Source organism: Bombus vosnesenskii, unplaced genomic scaffold (genome assembly GCF_011952255.1).
Source record: "Bombus vosnesenskii isolate JDL3184/JDL3185 unplaced genomic scaffold, Bvos_JDL3184-5_v1.1 scf7180000015932, whole genome shotgun sequence".
Lineage (NCBI taxonomy): Eukaryota > Metazoa > Arthropoda > Insecta > Hymenoptera > Apidae > Bombus > Bombus vosnesenskii.
Window position 1 is genome coordinate 15422 of NW_022884212.1, and position 8173 is coordinate 23594.

General features: G+C 37.6%; 1 pseudogene; it reads left to right on the plus strand.

The window, feature by feature from the left end:
- The first annotated feature begins 488 nt into the window (after positions 1-488).
- Positions 489-1923, plus strand: LOC117241456 (annotated as a pseudogene).
- The last annotated feature ends 6250 nt before the right edge of the window (positions 1924-8173 follow it).

Genomic DNA, 8173 nt, shown 5'->3' on the forward strand with positions numbered 1-8173 from the left:
AGTTACGAAAGTTATATACAAACATACATTGTACATACGACTAGTAATGGTACTAAATTACTGTTAGAGGGTCTTGGGTGTATAGAACCATATGGTTAAATTAATACTAGAGATAACGAATCGTGCGAATGTAATTAATATTTTGAAATGCGTTGTTTGTATTAATTGATAGTTTTCTTATAAACTTTTTTATAAACAATTTCATTGCTATAGAAAAAAGATAAATGCCGGTAATATGTCTATCCTACTTAAATAGAAAGTGCAATATTTTGTTATAATATTTGGCGCAAGTTTATACATTATTACATCCAAAAATAGTATTCTTTTTATATCTAAGCTATATTAAAATATAAAGATACAAATAGCTATGCGAGTAGTTAGTAGTTGATGCTTTTTACTTAAATTGTCTTATACTTCATAATTTGTAATAATATAATTCTTGTCATCAATGATTCTTTGTTTTTACTTTGTATATATTATACTTCCAGGAAGATGCCGCTCTATAAATTGACTTACTTCCCAGTTACGGCATTGGCAGAACCAATCCGTTCTTCTTCAGCTATGCTAGTATTCCATTTGAAGATGAACGTATCAAAAAGGACGTCTGGCCAGAAATAAAGCCCTGTAAGCTTAAAATTTAAAGAAATTCTGTTTCTTAAATCTCATCTTTCCTAATTTAACTAAAGTAGCTAAATAAAGTAGAACACAATTATGCAGAGTATAACAGAGATTATTGTTTACTCTCCATTGCTCTATAAGATATGTGGGAGAACAATAGGTATTGTTAAGGAGACAATGCCCTTTGTTTGCTGATAAATTATCAATAAATTAAATTATATCTTTCCAAAACAGATAACAGGAAGCTAGATATTTAAGAAGCATCATAATCTGTTTGTTCGATAGAATCTTTGATTCTATTAGTTGTATGTTTTTAGTGACTCCTTATGGCCAGCTTCCTATGCTCGTAGCTGATAGAAGGAAGGTTGCTCAGTCTACAGCTATTTGCCGTTACTTAGCCAAACAATATGACTTAGCTGGAAAGACTGACTGGGCAAATCATCATATTGATGCCACTGTTGATACTATTCATGATATTCATCATAGTGAGTATATCCAGTGCTGTTTTGCATAAATCTTATGAGAATCTTGATAACAGATAGTACATATCTGTTCAGGTATTTATTAGTTGAAATCCGATTTAATATTTGATTTAATCGAACGATACACGTATGTCAACAATACAAGACAAAGGATTAAAAAGGATTGTAATTCTATCTTCAGTATCATTTAAATTTCGCATAACACTGTATTCAAATTAGTATAACATTAGCGAATAGTATTTAACTGAAAACAAATTTTCAGAAATTGCCGCCTTCCACTATGAGGAGGACGAGAAGGTCAAACCTGCAAAACGCAAGGCTGCTGAAGAGACGCTGCCGTTCATTTTAGAACGTTTGGACCAGCAAGTGAAGGAAAATGACGGCTACTTCTACGATGGTACTCTCTCTTGGGCTGATTTAACATTCGTTGCTCTGCTCGATTATTTGAACTTTATGTACAAGTCTGATCTGATCGAGAATTACGAGAATCTGAAGCTGCTGGAGAAAAAGGTCCTCCTTCTGCCCAAGATCAAAAATTGGATTGAGAGACGCCCAGTTAGCGAATTCTAAACTTCACAATTGCTTATGGTTTTATAAACGTTTAAAGATTGCGGTCTTAGTGTGTTGAGAGAATGAAGAACGAATCGTGTTGATGGAAGTTTGTATGGAATATACTGATTGCTTTTAACATTCATTAGTTCCAGTTATTACCGATATTTTTGTCATTTAGTTAGGGTTTCCCCTTTAGATTACGTTGTGATAGAGAACTATTATTTGTGTATTCCTACAGAAACATACGAACTATATAAACTGTTGACACGATGTTATGCTTTTGTATTATAGAGATAATAATAAAACCATCAAACAATCATTAATTATGTTTTTATTATATTCATTAAGAATTGAAGATTACCTCCTTGGTGATCTTGATAATATCGTATTTTATAAATGTTGAACAAAAAAAAATGTATGATTATTTTATTCAATACGTTATGAGGGTTGCTTTAAAAAAAATACGAGTTACATATTTCTTTGAAAAAAGCATGATTTTTATCGATACAATAATGTTCTTCTGTTATCGCTTTAAAGTTGAGTACTTCGTTGATTACACGAGAGAACTCGCCTACAGCAAACAAGATACGACCGTGTGTAAAGTAATTAATCTGTTTGCTCGTTGCTAGCTACACATAAGGCTTGCGTAAAAAAAAAATATGCATTTCAGTTCAGGCGGAGAATTATGTAGGAAGTCATTTTGTCGATCAATAACTTAGTTAATAAAAGATCAAATTTTCATGTACATAAATGTAAGTAACGTTCAAGTATTAATCATTACATACAATTTTTGTATAATTCGATATCTTGGTCACTTCCATCTTACAAATGATATATAGATAATATTTATGAGATACATTGGAGCTATCTTTTAGTTAACGCCATTTTTTCTTGTTTTCTCTGTACTTTTACTATTCTTCCAAAAATATCAAAGGACCGATGACTTCAAATTAAACTAGAATTGCTTCGGTATATTGTCAATCAATGGCTATTTGTATGCACATCTATATCAAAGGAAAACCGATTGCAAAATTAATTACCCTTGCAACTCCGCAATCTGAAACTGTGTGTGATCGACCTTGAAGATGACAAATCTCAATGTTTGAAGTAGTACAAAAGGATGATAATTTAATTTCGCTTTATCAAACTGTACAAAATTTGTATACACATACAGAAAAAAAAACGGAGTTCAAACATTAATCAACATGAATTATCGGTTATTATTGCTGAGTAATTATTAGGATTAGAGCTTTGGAGTATCGATCGTATCGAGTTTTAACTATCGGTTTCCGCAATTTATTGTTTTTCTAAATTATGTCTGAATGGTATCAGTTTTTGAATATTTTATAGTTTACACTCCAACATACTGACGTAAGCTATCGAAAATAATTGTAAATTATGCAATATCATTTTTTTATATTTCATAATCTAAATTTCAATCTATTTTTTGTATTTAACATCCCATTTTTATTGTTCGTGTTCCGTCTTGTATGTTCTTCAAAAAATCTTAATTTTTTTTTAGATAAAATCTTGTGTGAATTTACAAAAAATACGATTCTTCGTTTAATTCTTTTCCCTTATTGTCTTTACATATTTGGAGTTTAAACGCGTTATAAGTACGTTTTTTTTTAACATGATTACGTAGAATTCTTATTCTGAATAAATTATTTGTTTCCGCTTCATAACTGTTTCTAAATTACAGTGCATTTAATCTTGAAATGCACAGTAACATTTTATACTTTTTACGTTCTAAGGAATTTTCAGGATCGGTTAAAAATTAAATTACAGTAATGGTAATACTCAATATACGTGGATACTTCACTGTTTTGTATAATAATTTGTTATCTTGGCATCGATCAAGGTATTTAATATACAAAGCGTACAGATTAATAAGAATTTTAATTAATCCTTCTTCTATAGTATTCACCGTTCTTTTCGAGCTCGTACCATTTCAAATAGACTTTCGAATAGATTTCAAAGATTTGTCTGTTCAAATAAAACGCGATCTTTTTTATTTCCCTATCAGTCGTCCCGTTACTGTTCCGTTGTTTCCAACAGATTGCAGATTCGTTTAAAAAACATTTGTAACGAAAAACAAACCCTCTCGCAGAAATGTTATTCAATATCGCATTTATAACTTTCATAGACATCCTCCTCTCATTGCTATCATTGTAAACAGATTGAAACTTCGTTTGCAAACACTCGCGATTGAAAAAAAAAGAAGAATTAATGTTAAACAATTTTATCTTGTGTTCCATTTATAATTTTCATAATTGTCTTCCCGACGTTGTATCATTTTAAATGGCCTTTTTCTATCCATCTATGTTGCAGCGAGATCAACGGTCCTAATTACTAAATTGCACGATGTGTTCATACAAATTCACTTTTTATGAACGCGATGAAACGAAATGAAACCTAAGTAGAGATTTGTTTTCTCATCAAATATAACGAGTTTTATACTTTGGATAGATTGCCTCGTTGTGAGAAGGTCTTAATCGTTTATAATTGCGATTAAGTAATTGCAATAAGTCATATTTTTAAGAAACGTTCTCACATGCTGTCACACACTCTAATTAGAAAAGGATCATGAAACATTCGGTTTATGATATTATTTGTTTGTAAATCTTCCTGCTTCCGGAAACTTTTTTAAATATGAAAATATTTATATACAAAATTAAATATTTTTTTTCAATATCAACACTTCTTGCGTTTATGTTGTCCTAGTCAGAATTATATTATTTCGTGTATCCTGTTGCTTTTTATATGATAGTCCTCCCGTTGGTCACGGATTCGTTATCAAGCCTGAGGCCCTCGTCACTAGTGTCACTATCGACAATAAAGGTACCCCACCCGCGACCGGACGATGGAGAACTCCAACACGGAATCAAATCTCACGCGAGCCCTGCCCGGGAGGGCGCCTCGAGCTCGGACTCGGAATGTGACTCGAGCTCGGATTCGGATTCAGACTCGACATCAGAAGTGGCATCCGAACATATGTTGTCGGCACGGGATCGTAAGAGTATCGTGCGCGCACTAAAGCGGTCGCTAGGGAAGAAGAAGTAGAAGAAGAAGAAGAAAGGACACCGGGCAACCTGGGTATCGCTACCGCGCTTCAACCCCGAAGCCGCGGACGCAGATCCAGCCGCCTGGTGCACAGCCGTCGGCCTGCTCATGAGGGACCACCCCCTGGAAAACAGCGCACTGTATTCTGCCCTAAACCGTGCCCTAGAGGGTCCGGCAGCGTATTGGCTTACGCAGATAATGAACGGCGACGAGCTCACCTGGCCAGATTTTAAGGAACAATTCGCCGCGCACTTCGGTGGCCAAGAAGTAGCAGCCGCGCCGCTAATCAAGGTAGCCGAGGAACTACCGCGGGACGGCGAAACACCAGGAGCGTACGGAAATCGTATCATCACCCTCCTGGGGTCGAAGTGGCGAAATTCAACCAGGGAAGAGGTACTCGCCGCCACCGCCCTCCATCTGCTGGGCTCGCGCGATGGACGTTTTAAACGACTAGCGCTCACGAGTGACATCACGTCGGTGAAACAATTCCAAAGAGAAATGAAGCCCTTCCTATACACGGAGTGGCCAACGCCCCCGCCGGGGAGGTCATTAGCGAGCTCCGGAAACAAACGAGGCAGGTCACCCGCCCCCTGGACCAGGTGTGGCCACTGCGGTATTTACGGACATCCGACATTCGAATGCCGCAAGAGGGCGAAGTGGGAACCGAAGAAGGACCCCCGACGCCCGGAGGGAAGCCGACCGGCTGCACCACCAAAAGCGTTGTGCTTTCACTGCCACATGCCGGGACACATCGCGTCTCGCTGTCCATCGCGGCGAGAAGAAAAACATTGCCCCGAGGACGAGCGCCGGGTCGATGCCTGCGTGATGGAAGCCCCGACGGGTAGACTAAGCCAGCAGGCCACACACGAGGACGTGTAAGTGTCAGGATGGCCGAGTCGGAGACGAAAGGACGCCGGGGCCCCTCTGGAACATCAGGACAACACCCTAACCTTGCAACCTAGACCCTAATATAGTCATAACGAAACAATCGCAAGTCCAAACCGATAGCAATCATACGTCGATCGGAGGATCGTGTGTACTGAGACACTCGACCGGAGTCTTGTTTCGGTGGCGTCGTTGGGATGACGAGCAGTCTTGCTAGAGAGCTGATCGGTGAAGGAAGTCGAGTGCCTTACGAGCAGGGAGTGGTGCACGTGTGAGTTAGAGCAAGGGAACCTGTCCTCCCGTTGGTCACGGATTCGTTATCCGAAACCGAGCTGCTTGTATTATCACAAAACAAAATTGCCAGTACGTCATTTCCGTACTCTCGTCCTCGCGAAAATGGTTTTGCTCGTTAAGAAAAAACGAAGAGACAGGGAAGAGAGGGAAAAGCAAGCGGAGAGCGCTTTTAAAAAGCTGGCGAACCGTGTGTTACCACAACGAGACACGCGGTGCTATTTGTCGCTTTAAATTGTGTCGCAACTCGTTTTTGAGATCTTTGCCTGGGACGAGTTAAAACACGCTGCAAATATATTTCTGGCTTTTCTGGGGTTTAACTGAAATATGACAAATAACGTTGTAAAACATATGTACTTATGACTTACAGAGTAATTGAGTGTACAAAATATATAGTATACAAAATAGCCAGCGATTTAGGGCTTTAAAAGATCAAAAGAAAAGAAAAGAAAGGAAAAGAAAAGAAAAGAAAAGAAGAAAGATAATATGTTGTGGCAGTCTAAGTCGATCTAAGAAAATAGATAAAGGGAGGGAGGGGCAAAGCTAGTTAATCTGGAAAGAATCCAAGCGTCAATTTCAAGCATTTACAGAGAATCACTATTGAAAGTTCAAAGGCCGACTAGTGAGCTTCATCCTATCTCATTTTTTAATCAGGCGATGGATCGACGAATCGTATTGATTTCGAGGATTATTATAGTTCTGTGGGAATTTTAAAGCGTGGTTTGTCTAATCTTGTCTCATTAGCTACAGACTCTTTGGCGAGCAGCCTGAAACTTGATCCAGTTTCGAGAAAATGAAAAATTCGTTTTTCCTCTTTGCTTCCCTGTTCCTTCTTTCCTCCTTTTTCCCTTTTTACATCGCGTTAAGACCCGTTAAATAATATTGACTGCCGTGGACGCTGGCTGAGAAGTGCACTTTATAACTAGCTTTAAAATCACTGACGTCGATGAGGACAAAGGTAAGTTAGAGGGTCATTTATCTGAGCTGGTGTTATTCCGCTGTACAAACTATTTCCGGCCAGTACCTTTTATGTACTTTCGCTTCCGCTAACGAGCAACGCGCCATGTCCATCACTGTTCTATTATACCTTTCCGCTGTCCCGTTTAATTCATGTACGTATGTTGGGTAATTATTTATTCTTATACCTTTATCCCTAGCAAATTTATAAATTCGATTATTTAAATATTCTTTACCATTATCGCATCTTAATATTTTTAACCTCTTGTCCGTTAAATTTTCGGCTTCATTTACGAACTGTACGAAAGAATCAAAGACCTCATCTTTTGATTTTATACAATAGATCCTAGCTATTTTACTATAATCATCGATAAATGAAATGAAATATTTTTCTCCATTGAATCCGGTAGTCTTGAAGGGACCACATACGTCCGTATGAATAAGTTCCATTATTTCCCTAGCCTTAGTTCGATTATTTTTGAAAGGTAAGTTATGCATTTTGCTTTCTATACACACCCTACATTTCAAAAGTTCCTTTTCAAATTCATTCGGTATGCCAGTCACTAGCTGCTCTTTACCCAAAATCTCTAAATATTTAAAATTTACGTGTCCTAGCATCCTATGCCATCTTTCCTTTTTATTCATACCACTACGTTCGGCGCTGTTTACCAAGTGCTTCTTCCCTTTCAATATACTTTTTATACTATATGTCCCATTCTCTCTGAACGCTACAGCTGTAAGTATATTATCCTCATCTATTACTTTCGCAATATTTCGTTTGGAAATAACCGTATTCTTATTGTCTGTTAGTTTACCTAAGCTAATCAAATTTGCGGACATTTCTTTCGCGTAAAATACTTTCCTCATATTTAATTGATTTTGTTTTCCGAATGCTTCAAAATAACTTATAACATTCCCAACTTTTGTCGCTTTTATCGGTCTATTATCGCCTAAATATATATTTACCAGTTCTTTTAGGTCGATAGATTTATTGAAATAATTTATATTATTAATTATGTGATCGGTACAACCGCTATCTAATAGCCACACTATTTCGTTCTTACTTATTTCATTCGTCTCACTGCTGTTTGCTGCGTGCGCCGTTGCTGTCCATATGCCTGCTCTTGAGTTTCCATGCTCGCCCGTGCCGGTTCTTGACTGACGATGAAAGTTTCCACGTCCTCTGCTCGTCTTGCCTTTGTTCTCTCTTCCTCTGTTTCGACGCTTGTCGCCAACCGACTATCCTAGATTCTTCTAACATCTGGCAACAGTCTTTTGTCTCCACTAAGGCCTTGACGCCCTCTGGCCCTTACACACACACTCTC